Source organism: Ictidomys tridecemlineatus, chromosome 6 (genome assembly GCF_052094955.1).
Source record: "Ictidomys tridecemlineatus isolate mIctTri1 chromosome 6, mIctTri1.hap1, whole genome shotgun sequence".
In the NCBI taxonomy this organism is placed as follows: Eukaryota; Metazoa; Chordata; class Mammalia; order Rodentia; family Sciuridae; genus Ictidomys; species Ictidomys tridecemlineatus.
Window position 1 is genome coordinate 61,174,806 of NC_135482.1, and position 15,789 is coordinate 61,190,594.

Genomic DNA, 15,789 nt, shown 5'->3' on the forward strand with positions numbered 1-15,789 from the left:
AAGCAGAGTTCAGAAGCCTTGCCCTCCCCTACTACCCACTGACCCTCCCTGTCCCAGACCTAGAGCAAAAGATCTCTTCTACTGCTGGCTCCTGTTTCCACTCTCCACACTGCTGGGCCTTCTGTTTTCTGACAACTACCTCCAGACTGGCCCCTAAGGAGCTCTGGCAAAGAGGAGAGCTTTTTGAGGAAGAGGTCAGTGTCTCATGATGGTGCCCAGTCAGGGTCCTGGGAAGTCTTCCTTCCCCATACCCACAGAGAGTAGACCTAGCTAAAAGGGAGGCCTATCTGTGTAGAGCCTGCTTGCTTCCGGCCAGGGACTGTATCCATGTAACACGTGTGTTTACATGTAAACACATATTTCCCAAGGGCCAGCTCTAGGCTGCCTTCCAAAAAGGAGGGATGGGGTCACCCAGCTGGGGAGGTAGGGCAGGTCTTGGGGGTTCTCCAGCCCATTCCCAGCCTTACTCTCCCTCTGCCACCCACCCACAGGAATACCATGATGTGGGGGGTGGCAGGACCATAGAGGAGGGAGGGGCAGGGAAAGGCTGCTTTCCCAGACCCCCTCCCTCAGCTAGGGTGGCCACATCATACCACCAATTCCAATTAACTGATCATCCATAACTCAGAGTGGGGGGGGGGGCGGTTGCAGAAGGGAAAGCCCAGGGAGGGAGCCGGGTCCCCTTGTTGTACTTGATAACAATTATAGTTTAAAATCATAGCTTGCCGGGGCTCGGCTATATTTTACTTGATAACAATAAAAGTGACACATAAAGTTAACTGTTTATGTTTTATTTATTAGACTAAATCTGCCAGCGGTGGTAGGAGCGCTTGCCTCGTCGCTACAGCTTTTATAGGGCTGTAAAACGTCATAAATCAGTCTCGCGGAATCGCCCGCACTCTTTGTGTCGGCGGCGGCGCAGGGCTGGCGGCCGCTGGCTGCCTGCTCCCTCCTTTCCACGAAAAGTCGTAATGTGATTTTTTCCCTCTGATTTTATTATTATGATCGCCGCCGTGATTAGTCAATCTACCTTTAATTCGCCGCCCTACGCTGCCTCCTCCCAGCCCAGCCTGGTTGACACTTGAATAAGTACCTTTTAAAACGGCATAACAACTATTTGAGGGTTTAATTAGAACATCTGCAATTAAGGGAATGAGGAGGCGAAAGGGAAAAAAAAAAATAAAGCCCTTGTGAGAGGGAGAATGAAGGTAGGAGATTCCCAACCTTCCCTCACCAACTTTGGGATGTGTGAGAGGGTCCCCACTTATAAATTAGGGCTCACCTTGAGGGCTGGAATGAGAGGGAAGATGGGCCACAGGTAATGCTCAAAGGGGCCAGTTCTAGCCTGGGACCCTAGCCGCCTGTCCTGCTCCAATGATTAGACTCCCACCCCAGCCCAGGTCCACCCCAACCAGTTCTTGGTCCTGTGGGGGCTGGTGCTTGGGGAGGTCCCTGCATACCATTACTCCCCAGGAGGACAGGGTCCTGCCCCCACTGTCACCAGCTAAGTAAGGGAACAGGAATTCCCTGGAGGTATTGCCTTCTCTTACAGGAGATTCCCAAACTTCTGAAGTTGATGAAGAACTCCTGCCCACATTGTGCAGGACCCTGTGAGTGTGTTTGGTTGGAAGTGGAACTTGAAGTTGTGAGTGAGGGAGAAGCAGTTACTTGGTTGTTGGTGGTTGGGAACTGTGTGAGGGTTTTCTGTTTTGTAATTGTTGTGGGGTGGGCACTAATTACTGATTGCTGGAAGAGGGCAAAGGGAAACTAGTTTTGAATCTGGAACTACAAAAGTTTGAACAGTAGCCTCAGATTGCCCCCATGGGAAGGTTCAAAGCTCCAGAGAGCTCTAGTAGGGTGGGGGAAGGGTTGGAGAAGGGAGAGAAATACTTCCATCCCCACCCCCAATCTCCCTTCTAGGCCTGCACCTGGTTCCCAGATCATCCCAGCTGAGAATATTCTCTTTCCCACCTGAATAAGTGAGCTCTCTGCCTGGTTCCCCTCTTTCTAGACTTCACATCCACCTTCTACCAGTCCTGCTCTCCATTTTAATCCTCTTTTCTTCAACCCTCACCCTCCTGAACTTATCCTGCTACACTGCTCCTCCCAGGTTTCTGAGCTCTAGTAAGAGGGTTGAGGAGACCTCTTGGGCCAATAAGAGTAAGTAGACACAGAGGGTTCAAATGCTTCCCATTGAATGTCAAGTCTATCTTTGGTTATTAAGGTTAACAATATATATATATATATATATATATATATGCATATACACTATAAATACTTATTAAAATATTAAATGTCCTTTATGCAGCCATAAATACATTGAGTTCTCAATCCAGGTTTGCACAGCCAATGCAACCCGAATATCCAGAAAGTAAAAGCCAGGAGATAGCTCCAAATGAGCCCACACTTATCTACATCATTACAAAACCAACCCACTAATCCCCAACTCTCTTTAGGCTCCTGCAGCTTAATAGTAAGGAAGTCACCTATCATATAAATAAAATACCTCACCAAACATACATATACAAATATTTTTACCTGGAATTATTATTATAAGTATGGAAATAAAATCCTTTTGGAGGGCTTCTGCACTTAGCAATAGCTAAAATGGGATGGGAAAGGGGTACTAATGCAGCTCTGCCTGTGATGAACCTTGTATCTGGTCCTGCCTTCTTTTGTGCTTCCCCTCCTGCCTCTTGCCTTGCCAGCACAAGGACCTCCACCTCCATCTCTGCTCTGCCCTTCACCTCGCTTTGCCCCAATTTTATGTTTTATTTTTTTATGTTTTTCTGACTACCTTTTGCCAGAATCCAAATGCTCTCTGCACGCCGCCCCTAACCCCATCTCCTTTTTAAATCTCGATCTGGTTTCTCTTTAGGAAACATGTTTCAGTACAAAGCGCTTCCCTTCTGACACCACTGAAGAAAAATATGTGTCCATTGTGTGTGAGGCCTTATTGTGCCTGGATTACCATACTGACCGTTGGATAACCCATATTCCTCCCCTCCCCAGTAACAAGCTGCTGGCTGAGAGACCTCAGCGGCTCCACAGATTCTGTGCTGCATTAAAATCTCACCTCTCACGTTCCCTGGATCTTCCAAGGGAGAAAAATAAATGAGAGAACCAATGCAGAATTTGGAGAGCAAAGAGAAGGAAATCGAGGGTCATTCCTTTCCCACTCTCAAAAGTGCAGTTTATTTTTACATGTATGTGTTTGGTTTTACGTTGTGATTGTTGATGTTTTAGGGATTAAAAATTGCATTGTGTCTTTTTCCTTTTCCTCAAATAAATAGACTTTTAGATGATATGCAATCAGGCAATTAATTAATTTCATTTAGATCTTTATAACCCTTTCCCCGCCAAAATTTGAAAACCCCAAATTGGAACAAGACTCTCATACCATTTTTCTTTTGTGTGTGTGTGTGTGTGTGTGTGTGTGTGTGTGTACACGCGCAAGTACGTGGATATATGTGTGTTTTTTGTCCCTTTCTAATGCTGGCAGGCCAGGCTAATATATGCAAAAGAATATGCAAATACTTAATTGATTTTTTCTTAAATCTCTTGTCAGTAAAAGTAATGAATTGGTCTAAAATGATTTTAATAACCCGGACGTGTCACCAGAAAATACTCAACCTTCTTTTTTTTTCCTCCTGGAATCGTTTATAGTCTCAAAAAAAAAAAAAAGCAATCATGGAATGTTAATTTGCCCCCCTTTAAAATATTAAAGATGAATTTCTCTTGTTTGTTCTGAGACCATAGGCAAGGTCCTCCCGTGGATTTCCCCCGCCTTGCCATGCCTTCCTTGAAATTCAATTTTCCTCAAATCTCGTTTAAAGTGGCTTTTTAAAAAGTGGCCGCATTTTAATATTGGTTAGACAGAGTGACCTGCATTTCACCTCGGGTGTTTGACTTGTTCCAATAGGTCACTGCCATGGGGTTATTGATGGGGAAACTCCATTGAAATTTGTCTCTTCGCAAATGGCCTTTAGATCTTCCAGCGAGTTCAATAACTAGTTATAATGTGGAAGGGGAAAAATGAAGGCCCTGGGCTAACGAATTTGATGTTTCATTTTTATGCTGGAGAAATTGTTAGTTAGTGGTTGGGTTCCCCACCCCCTTCTTTGCTCATCCCAGCTTCATTGACCCCCCCACACACACTCTCATCCAAGTCTGCTGGATTATAATCCCTTTAAAACTTGATTTGGGTTGTCTCTTTCTCTCTTGGGTGCAAACTTTACTTGTTACTCTAATTATTGTTTTTGTTGTTAAAAATTCTGAAGTGTGGATGCAGAAAGCTTGTTCTGCTGGAGGTTTGAAACCTGAACTTCTTTGTTAGGAGAAAGACTTTTAAAGGACCCTAAATGTTGCTTGAAAAGATCTAAAAATTAGTCTGGCCTTAGTTTACCGAGTACTCCCTGGCCCAATGCTCCCAGGATTGTGGAATGGAAAGGAAACTGGAAACACTTTTGGAGTTTGATGAGGATATCTTAAGGTGTCCTAAACTATTCTTGGCTGCTGACCTACCCTACTGGGGCAGGCACCCAGGACCAAAAAGGCAGATGCTGGAAAAAGCTAAGGATAAAGGGAGAATTTCATGGACCAGAGAAGGTAATCCTAGGTTCCCTCCTGGGTTAGAGTCAGAAAATGTATGGGGACCTGGACGGGTAACAGCTTGTCAAACTCTGCTCCATCACAAGGAGGGAGCTCCCGGAAAGCTCTAAGACGTGCATTTTAGTGAACTAAAGAGCAGAAGAAAATGATGGGGTTGATGGAGATTTTATAAGGTTCTCCCCTTTCCCCCCAGAATTTTAAAGAAATGAGAGAGGAAAGGGCAGAGGAATGGAGGGAAGATCTTTATTCTATTCTTGGAACCATAACCAAGCTGGGGAGCCCTTAGCTCCTCCAGAGAAGCCTCTGTGTAAAGGAGCTGTGCAGATTTCCCTCTCTGACCCAGACACAGCAGATCATCACCATTATTAACCTCAGTAATAACAAGAACATCTTCCCCTCACAAAACAGAGCTCTCTGTGTGCTTTATTTTCTCTTCTTTCAGGAACTGTTCTTCTCTTTCCCTTCCCAAAGGGGTCCAGTTTCCTTATCCCGAAGTTTCCCCTTTAGTCCACTGGCCTCCCTCTGGCCTCACACCGGCCTCCAAATCTGGCCCATACATCAGAGTTAATCCAAAGAAACACCTTTAATCCCGAGATGGTGGGATCAAGGTCAAAGAAAATTTAAGTGCCTGAAACTAGGATGCTACCTCCCTCCGTCCCCTCAAACCCAGAGGCAGCATCTTGGTGCCAATCTGGGTTTTCAGACAAACTTGCCTCGGCAAATCCGTGGCACCAGTGGGATCTGGGGAGCAGCCTTCAACTGCAACTGTGCATCTCAACCCCGTGAGAATGGGGAAGCCGGAGAAGAAGCTATCCGCGACTTGAGGATCTGCTTGGGAGAGGGCACAGTCTCTTGCTCTTCCCAGTCAAGCAGGAATCAATAGCGATCTGCTACAAACTTCCCCGCAGCCGATCAGCGCGCTCCAGCCGGGCGGCAGACATCCCCATGCCGCTCGCTCGCCTCGGCCCCGCACTTTGGCCGCCTCCTCGGGAACCCAGGACCCCAGCCTCGGGCCTCGCCCCCTCCCTATTTTAACTACGTGATTGATTTTCGGTTGGGCCGCTTCAGGACGCCACTGCCTCCGACTCTTTAAATCTTTGGGCTCCCTTTTTGTATTTCCAAGTCCTCCCGACCGGGTGCAATTCAGAGACTGCCCGCCCCTGGGGCGAACGGCGGGCTCGCACGGTGCGGCCTGGGTCGGGGTCCCCGCGGCGGCCTCGCCCTGCAGCCCTACCCTCCACGAAGTGGCCTGGCCACGCTGTTGGGTGCGGCCAGGTCTGCAGCCGCCCCACGGCGCGCTACTCTGATAACTGTAGTCTTACCCATTCGCCTTTCTGAATTATTTTGTGCCCCATTATGTTCTGATATTAAAAAAATAATAGTAATGCTCCCGGTTTGGGTTATCACTTCGTGCCTGGCCTCAGAGCTGGGCTGTCTGCATTTTTGTCGTCACTCGAATAAAATGTGTACCATACAGTCTGCGTTAAGATCTACAGAAGCAAGGACGCCTGACTCCAATCCCTAAAGGAACTCGGGTTCCTTTCCCTAAACACCTGAGCTTCACCCTGGCGGGTGATAAACGCCAGGAGAAGCAAATTCGGCCACAACTTCAGGTTACTAAGCGCCAGTGGGACCGCAGAGCTGGCGATCCTGGTCGCCGTCCTTAAACCGGCACTGCGCGGCTGGATTTGATTTCCACTTCATGGCCCCAGACAGAGGCCCCCTCACCCTGGCTGCCCCATCGGGCACAGGACGGCAGCCTCCAGGGGTACAGGAACCAGCGGTTCAGCCCCCTCCACCGAGGGGACTGAAGGTGAGGCAAGGAAGGGGAAGGGGGGATTTAAATTTAGAGAAGAGTAGATTTAGGGTGGGGAGAGGAAGGGGGGAAGACAAGAATATAGAACAGGAGCCCTTTCTGCCCCAGAAGCTGACCTCTTTCCCTTTCTCTCATCCAGGAGAAACTCTTTGCCCCTACCAAACTGCTTCTTTTCCCCTTACTGTTTCATTTAGGTACAACTAATAAACACTTCTCTGCTTATTTTACCATGTCCTGTTCATTCTTTGATCCTTTCTCATGAGGTAACAACAATGAGCTGCCAGTAGCAGTTTTTAATGTATGTGTGTATGTATGTGATATATATGTTCATGTATATATATTTTTATACATTATTTATATACATATAAATATATTTATTCTCCCCTAGGGGAGAGGGGGTGTTTGGAATGTCTTTCTCACTGCAAAAGTTCAATAAGGCTCAAGTTGGCGGCAACCTTTCCCAGTCCCCTTACAACACCCAAATTCCTGCCCCCCAATCCCTTCCCCCACATCAATGTTGCTGGGTAAATAAGAGTCCGCCTGCCTGGCTATTAGGATTCTGGAGACGTTGGCATCTGTAGCAATCATTAGTCAAAGCCGCAGAAGCCAAAGGAGCCGAGGAGTTGGACAGAAAAAATCTTGGAAATGATATACAGGAGCCACGGAGGCATCAATCCCCACGGATAAGAGCACGACTGCTGGGGGCCCGCTTAATTGGGCTTGAGACACCAGGAACAACTGGAGAGGGGGCACCTAGGGTTTGTACAATGACCCTGGCATCATTTGGGTACCCTACAAAAATAGGTGGGACTTACCCTTTCCTCCAAATTTCAAAAACCCTGTTAGGGTGGCGGAGTGAGGGAAGGAGATCTATATGCCCCTCACCCTGGGACCCATTAGGAACTGCACTGGAGGGCTCTCCACTGTCCTCTTTGCCCCTTCTCTTTAGTGGCTGCCTTTGCAGGTTCTGCAAGCTGGGGAACATGGTTTGGGACCTCCAACTACAGAGACAGCCTGGAAAGAAGCAGTTATCTCTAGAGTGGGTTTCATGGGGGCAGATAACAGTTGGACTAGAATTGGAGTTAGCCTTGATGATAGTGATAGAATCACTTATTTTAATAGGCAAAACATCCAAAATATATTCATTCCCCACCCTCACTCACTTGACATCTTTATAGATCAAGAGAGACAGAGACAGAAATGCAGTAAGTGTAAGTTCTTCTAGAGAGAGATCTACACCTACACCCAGATATGTGCATTATGGAACTATCTCTAAACATGTATTCAAACATTTTAAGTTTGCAGAAAAACTGCAATAACTATAAAGTTTCCCAAATATGTAGCTTCAATATATAGCTATTTTATGGGCTAGGACCCTTGAATAAATCTAGATAAAATTTCAAAATAAAGATTGAACAACACATACATAGTTCTTTCCAACTTAGAAAAAAACCACCAAATATTCATTTAGATGTTTAGAGAGAGCTATACCAATACATCCCATCATATAAACCAACCTTTATAGGAAGAGTTATAATGTTCAAAGAGGAATCCAACAGAGGACTATGTTCACTATGGATGTATGCATCTAAAGATGCGTAGGTCTGCATTTAAATGTGGAGCAGAAAGGGATGTGAAGCATACATCCTGATACACACATAGAACAATCTGTAAGTGGCATTTTCATGTATACAATTATAGGAGTGCTCAGATCTCTACAGAGATGCATGTATTTGCTGGTGTACTAGGAATTGGGAGGATTCCCTGGTGTTTGTGGGTTTAGGGTGTCCCAGCCCAGACTTCTCTGGGGAGTGGTTCAGAGAAAACAGAGCCTTCTCAAGTACTAAGGGGACCTAGGAACTCAAAGAATTTATGATTTCCTGCATATAGGAGCATTTTACTGGCAATAGATATGAGCCCTGATGCCTGCCCATACCCCCCAACACACAAAGGGTCCTGATCTGATGTAGACCACACTTAAGAGCAGGATTCTTCAATTCTTTTTCCTTTAGTTCCCTAGCCCATGGATGAGAGTGGGTAGGGACTTGTGGAGGTTAGGATATCTTTGGTAGGGGAAGGCTCATTATAATTACAAAATAGAGCCATCTGGGTAATATATATTTTGTGTGGAGACAGCTTGGTAGAGAGATATGTGAGAAGACTGTGGGCTTACACACACACACACACACACACACACACACACACACACACACACCTCTTAATTACAGGAAACACAGTCATAGACTTCAAATAGTTTCCTCCATTCCTACAATAATAGATGAGGTCTCTATATTCCTCATTCTTATCTCTTTCATAGTTCCCAGGAGTTCTTTCTCTTCCACACCCAAGATCCCTACTTGTCAAGAAGCTGCTTAAGGCTAGGAAAAGAGGTTACCGGGAGACAGCAGCCCAAAAGAGTTAGCCCATAGGAGTCATGGTATTTGCAGACAGGCTCTGAAGTCTTTTGCCTTCAAAGTTAGTTCCTTTGTGATTAAAGTTTGAGGGACAGAGATCTGTACTGGCAAAAGAAGAACCAAGGTTGCACAATTTCTACATCTGGAACATTGGAGGAGGGGATCACCAGCTGGCCCTGTTCTTATTGGAAGCAGAGGATTTGGAGGACTATGAACATTTTTTTTTTTCCACTCTGGTTTACTAGAGAAGGGAAACAAGGAGGAGCCTCAGGTGGGCTTGGGGACTTGCAATCCAATCTAGTTAGCCAACTTGGGGAAAGTGATTTACAAAGCAAAAACTAAGATGCTACTTCCTGAGAAGTCACCAGATCAAAACAGCCTCCTCTAGGTGTTTATGACCCCATCTCTACTCCCAACAGGAAAATCACCCTCAATAAAACCTTGGCCCACGCCCCTATTCTCCACCCAAGGGAGGAGGGGGAGACACAATCTGAAATGAGGGACCTGACCTTTATTCTTTTTAAAACACACACACACACACACACACACACAAACTTTTCAGCCAGAAAGTTGACTGTTTTAAAGAAGTTTTTTTTTGTTGTTGTTGTTGTTATTATTTTTTTTTCTAGAAAAGATTTTTCTCCAATGTTGGAGCAAAGAAACAGCCCTGAGGGGTTTGGAGTTGAGCCTGAAATAGCACAAAGGGTCAATTACATAAGGGTCTAGCTTCCTAGGCCCCCATGGCCCTACAATTCAGTCTGGGCCAATGGGACACTGAGGGTCACCAAAATCCTAGCTGCTACCAGCTTGGGGAGAAGGGAGAAAGAAGAAAGCTCAGCACTTGTTCAGAGCTAAGGGGCTGGAGATGGGGAGGGCAGGACAAATGTTTTCAGACTGAGCTGATAAGCAGAATAGAGTAGGAGAGGATTGGGCAGTTGGTTGAAGGCTGGTTTACTGTGTCCAGCTCAGGCTTTTCACCTCTATCAAACCATACTTTCATACATACACTAGTTTCTACATGTTCAGCTATTCTGGTGTTTAGGGACAGAGAATGAGAGAAGTAAGGATCTCTGGAGGGCAGAACCAGTCTGCTTTATCTCTTTGAGACCTATGATGCAATAAGAAAAGATCTCAGGAAAATAAGCTCACAAATTTTACCTAGACTAATTTTTCCTAGAAAAGAAAAACCATAGTAAAATGGTAGAGATGGTAGAGAATGGCTAAGAATCATGGTAGAACTAGAAAGGTAGCCTTCTTCCCTTACCAGCTCTCTAGCATACCCAGAGCCTTTTCTATGCTACCTCTCATCATACCTTCTAAGGAATGGTCATCAGAGCTGAACAAGGTTCTGGATAACTTAATGACCTAGTTCAACTGAACTAGGCCCCACACAGTACACACACACACACACACACACACACACACACACACACACACATACACACACACCCTTTTTCCACTCACTGAGCCTTAGGAATGGAAGAGGGAGATGAATCCCAGGGTTCTGTTGGGATCAAGGACAAAGAGATCTCTATCACCACAATTCCTAGACGCAGACTCTGTCTTTTGATTCCTTGGGCTCCTGGGGTCCCATCAAAGTAGCCAGGGAGATTTTTATCAGGACAATCCACTAGGAGTTATAAGAACCCAATAAAGTGGGGAGGGGAGGAAGGGATATAACTTTCTTGTCTCTCTAACAACCTAGTCTTCTCCTTTTATTGAATCCCTAACCCAACAAACCCAGCTTAACATCCTGATTTCAGATTTTCTTTTTTCTCCACTTCTAAGGGCTTCAGAAGTTCTAGTTCCACTGTAGAGGAGGCTCAGAGTAGCAATGTTCTCGGAATAAAAGTGATTCAGAACATTGGAGGAGGGGATCACCAGCTGGCCCCTCAGATTCTCAGAACAATGATGTTTCAGCATTCCTCTTCTCAAAGACAGCTGAAACACTTACAGACCAAGTGCAACAAAGAAACAGTTTGCTTGACCATTAGGAGAGTTTGAGGCCCTCTGATGAATCTTCATCCCCAATGCCTGTGTGGACAGAGACAATCTCCCCATGCCTAGCTCTCCTCTTTCATCATGGGATCTGGTAAGCCCAGTGTGAGAAGTCTACACTGAAAGTGAAAGCCAGTCTCAGAAAAGGCTACCACACCTTCTACTAAGGAAAAATGAGTCTGGGCTTTGATTCTAACACATAAAAGAGGCAAATGGAGCAGTGTGTTTGAAGGTGATTTAGAAAGTAAGGGATCTCAATGATTTCTGATAAGAGTTTCCCTCTTCCTGGTTTTTCACCCCAATCCTTCCTACCCGGCCTGTGGCATTGTCCCCAAACCAGCCCTGCCCAGAAGACAAACAAACAAGCAGGAGTGTTGACAGAGGCCAGCTCAAACCAGCTATCACTCCTATCCTATCCTTAATGCCTTCAGAGGAGGACGTAAAGGTCCAGGTACCATAGCCCTTCAAAACTTCTGCCCCTTAGCTTAAGGACTACAGGAGACCAGGAAGAGGAAGGGAAGGAAACCAACCAGAAAACTAACCCTGGAATAAAGTCCTGATGATGGAGTTGGTGGAAAGAATGCCCAAGTCTGGACCTACCAGTGGATTAGCTCAGGGCCAGCCTAAGTATTCAGAAAACGCAAGCATTTCTGTCATACATATACATTCTCTATGCTATCAGATGCTCTTGCCCAGAAAAAAATTGTCACCCTTTGCATGCTCTGATCTGACTCAAGTAAATACAACATCAAATTTTACACTTTCAGAGACTGTGTCCTTTGATAGATATTGGCCAGGACACAGGATCATCACCTAGTCTATCATCACTACATACATATTTGTTATTTGTTGCTAGAGATTGAAACCAGGGATTCTTACATGCTAAGCTCATGCTTTATCACTGAGCTACACCTCCAGCCCTATTATTACATCTTGTTAGAAGAAAAGAAGGGGAAAGGGCTTAAACAAATCCATCAACTCATTAATATGGAAGATAAAGAGGGTTCTGATTCTGTGTCTACTCTTCTCCAGAATTCTTTTCTTAACTGATTGAAAGTTACTTGACAAACTATAAAGATACCCCACACAATTTTCAAAATGAATCTCTACTTTTGCCCCCTTCCCCAAACCCTTCTCCAACCATACTTGAAGCAATTTAATAAAACTAATGGTTCCTGGAGCACTTCCAGAAAGGTAAATTAAAAGGGGTATCCTTTAATTTCCCCCACCTGCCCCCTGAGGATCAGAAGGGAATAAAAACTTCTAAAAGGTAAGTGTATACATAGAGAGTAATCATGGTCACAGTTTGAATTCAGAGTTGGAGTTCATTTGCACTATAGATTAATTTATAGTTGACTTCTATAAAGCCCAGAACATTATCTGGGATCATGCTGGCAGACATGGAAATGCTTCAGAGTGTACTCCCACAACTTCAGCTCCCTGTACAACTGAGATTGATGGTTAACATTCTACTTAGTTAGAAACTGAGGACACAGCCAAAGACTCTGTAGTGCTGATGCAAGGACAGAGGAGGGGGGCTCATATCACTCTTCCCCTCCAAATCTGAGATAGAACAGAACCAGGAGCTAAGGGCATGGTGAGAAGGGAGAAAGGAAGGAAAGGAATGGAGAGGAAGAGCTAGACCGAAACCAAGCACTCTTTTGCTGATTGGTTGGTTGCCATGTGACCCTGCTTAGCACATTTCTCATTGGTTGCTTGCCCTCTTCTAGGGTGAAAGAACTAGGAACAAAATTAGAAGCCTTTTGGGTTGGCTGGGGCACACTGGTACCTGATTGCCTACCCATTTCCCTCTAGGGATGATCAAATGCAGATGCCTGAAAGGGGGTGGGAGAATCTCAGACTCCTTTTGTGTTTGTTGTCTTGTTTCCAGGTGAAAACAACAAAACAGTAAGAAACTGACCTGAGGCAAATTATTTAAGGGGAAGAAGATCTAATTTGTGACAGGAAGAGGGATGGTATTTAAATGAAAGTTTTTCCGCTTAAAAACCAGAAAAGAGGGTGAGGAAGTCATTGAATACCTCAAGAGATGTTGGCTATGTAAATCTGTTACATAGAAGCCCCCACAGCCCTCTACACAAAAAGGGAACAAAACTGGGACTTGGCTAGGAGTCAGAGAAGGTGGTGAAGTCTTGCCAGGGTGTGAGACTTTGGTTCTGGCTAAATTCCTGGCAAAACACCATTGACCTCTATGCTAGGGCCCTGGGGAGGCTTATGGGAGTGCAAGAGTCAAATTATAGGCCATGGAAACTCCCAACTCCCCATGCTTGGATGGGAAAGTTTCCAGAAACCTTCAAAATTACAGACTGGTGGGGAGGAGAGAGTTGAGGAGGATAGGTAAAATGGGGAGGAGAGAACTCAGGATCCAAACACTTCCCAAGGAAACAAAGATCTCAGGCTGGAGGAAAAGAAAGGCCAACTCTTGGAATACATTCTTCTCACAGTGAGACTCTGCTTGATTCCTGCTTTTGGGTCTCTGTCTTCCCAGAGTCTGCCTAGCTATTTCTACTTGATTCTCTCTCCTTCCCTAGTCTCTTGGGCCTGGGCATATGAGTGTGCTAACAGCATTCCCTCTTCATCACCCAAATGCACCTTTCCACAAAGCAGGTACCCAGACCTCTCTGGCTCCAAGGCAGCCTCCCCTTCCGGAAGTTTGTTCCCTCTTCTCCACTCCCCTTTCCATCTCCTGTTGGCCTTCTGCCTGCTTCTGGAGGAGACTGAGTTCATATGTTGTCACTTTCCTGGCTTAGCTCCTGGTGACAGTGACACATGGGAGTGAGTACACACTCTCAGGTTTGGAGGACATGTGCCTCCCATGCCTGATTCTTCTGCTACTCCTCCCCCCCGGAAAACTGAAGGGAGCCTCTCCAAAAACCACTGAGGAGTGACCCCAGGATACAATGCCCAGATTGGGTCCTGTTACCTCTATCCCATATAGATCACTCCTCAGGATGGAAAGCTTTCTAGTCCAGCAAAGATATTGTCTCCATTCCCTCCCATTCAATACACATTGATATTACATTCAATGTAATTGTAATTGATATTAAAACCTCTAGGCCTCCTGGGGCCTAAGTTTTACCTGAGCCAAGGACTAGAGATGCCAGGAAGATCCCAGCAGCTAGAGGCAGGGGGAAGCATGAACTGCACTGGCCCCAGACAAAGACCCCAGACTTTGGAGACTGGGACTGCTGCCCACCCAGGCCTAGTGGTGAGGGGCGGGGGAGAAACTTTGGGAGCAGTCCAGGCAGCAGCCTTTGGGTCTGAAGCCACAAAGCCCTCCTTCCCTGCCTTTCTCCCCAGCTTCCCTTTCTGCCTGGATTCTGGGCCACTAGCCAAGGACTGAACTGGCCCCTCCCTGGAACAGAAGACCCCAGAGGCACTTTGCACTTGTGTCTAGAGTTTACACACTCTGTACAAACAACAAATAGAAACAACCCATGTCTCTGCCACTGGCATTCTTCCCAACTGAGAGGGAGTGAGGAGGACCTTGCAAAACTCTAAGGAACCATGGCGTCTTTCTGGTTTACATTCAGAGACAAAACGGGGTAGGGAGGAGAAGACTGGTTTGGGGAGACAAGTTCCCCTCTTCCTACTTCCCAGCCGCTTCCTCTCCTCTCCCACCCCAGCATGGGGAGGCTTCCCCCCTCCCCTTAATGAGTAGGAACTGCCTGCTTTCAAGTGGTGGAGGCGGGGGGAGTTAGGTAAATGGGAGAAAGAGTCTGAGAGAAAGAGAGAGAGGGAGAGAATTAACTTACAGCGTTCGCCTGGGATTCATTTGCGAAGATGTAACCTCTCTCGCCATCATCCCCAGCGCCGTAATCCCCTCTAACTGCCAGGCCCTCTGTCCTAGCATTAAACCTCACCAGCAGCTGCGTGGCTGGACAGTTAAGATTATATATGATGTAAATATATTGTGGGTTTGTCAGCTCTCCCTACACCATAAAACTTGGTTTAATGACATCACGTGGTCCCCCAAGAGCCACTCACGGGCTTGCCTTCGGGCCATTCACATAAATAACCTCCAAAAGTTTCAAACTCCTAAATTCACATAGAAGCTGTGCCTATTTTTCTAATGCTCAGTTACACTAAAAAGCCCTCGTGCTTCTTTTTTGCCCCACCCCCACACCCCCCTTGCAGGGTGGGGAGGGGAGAGAGGGTGGATACTTATTTATTTATTTACTTACTTAGTTACTTGCTTACTTATTTCCATAAGGACCTGTCGCCTTCGTGGTCGTGTTGATATTTTTTCTTCCTATTTTTTTTTCCTCCTCTCTCCTCTAATTGCTCAGAGTGGGCCGTGTCCCCTCTTCCCACTCCCCCGGGAAGGTAAGTCATGCTTCTTCCCCTTCTTTCTGGCTGCCAGAGGGGGTGGGTTCCAGGGAAAAGTGGAGAGGCAGGCTTGATGGTCTCCTTTTGGGACCCAGAAGCCCCTTCACTTACTCCTCCAGAGCAGTGCCAGACCCTGGTACCTGGAGATTGTTCCAGGAGGCTGGCTGGTGGGGCAGCTTCCTCTGGACCCTAAGCAGAAGCTTCTGCTCAGGGGAAAACAAGGGTCTGGGCCTCACCCAACCCCAGTGCAGGGGAGTAGATCCAAGGCCTGTGGCTCCTCTGCCGCTGCTGGCGCTAAAGCTGAGGCTGGGCCTGGTTGCAGGCCTGCAGGCTGTGACAGGAGGGAAGAGAGCAGGCGTCTCCCCAAGCCTGGCCGTGCTGAGGCAGTTCTTCAGCTCCTTCAGGGAAGGAGAGGCCCAGACCCTGCTGGGAAGAGGCAGACAGTGCCAGAGGGAACTGGTGCACTTTGCCTGGTGGGTTTGAGCAACATTGTCCCCAGTCCCAGTAAAACCCTTGGTTCTCCCCTGGTCTATCTCCTGGGGAGGAAGCACAGGCCCTCTGCAGCCTGGGAGGCTGGTGTGGGTGAGTGCAGGCGACATTGCC

General features: G+C 46.6%; 2 protein-coding genes across 8 annotated transcripts in view; both read right to left on the reverse strand.

The window, feature by feature from the left end:
- Positions 1-15,789, reverse strand: part of LOC120888298 (homeobox protein Hox-C8) — a 137,800-nt gene that overhangs the window by 94,490 nt on the left and 27,521 nt on the right. The gene's annotated exons all lie outside the window — the stretch shown is intronic.
- Hoxc4 (homeobox C4) overlaps positions 1-15,789 on the reverse strand; it is a 60,585-nt gene that overhangs the window by 2,877 nt on the left and 41,919 nt on the right. The window contains exon 2 of one of the 5 annotated variants that reach the window (XM_040280531.2): positions 60-163. The exons of the other annotated variants lie outside the window; for them this stretch is intronic. The gene's annotated coding sequence lies outside the window, so the exon portion shown is untranslated. The remainder of the gene's footprint in view (positions 1-59; positions 164-15,789) is intronic. 5 annotated transcript variants of the gene reach the window in all.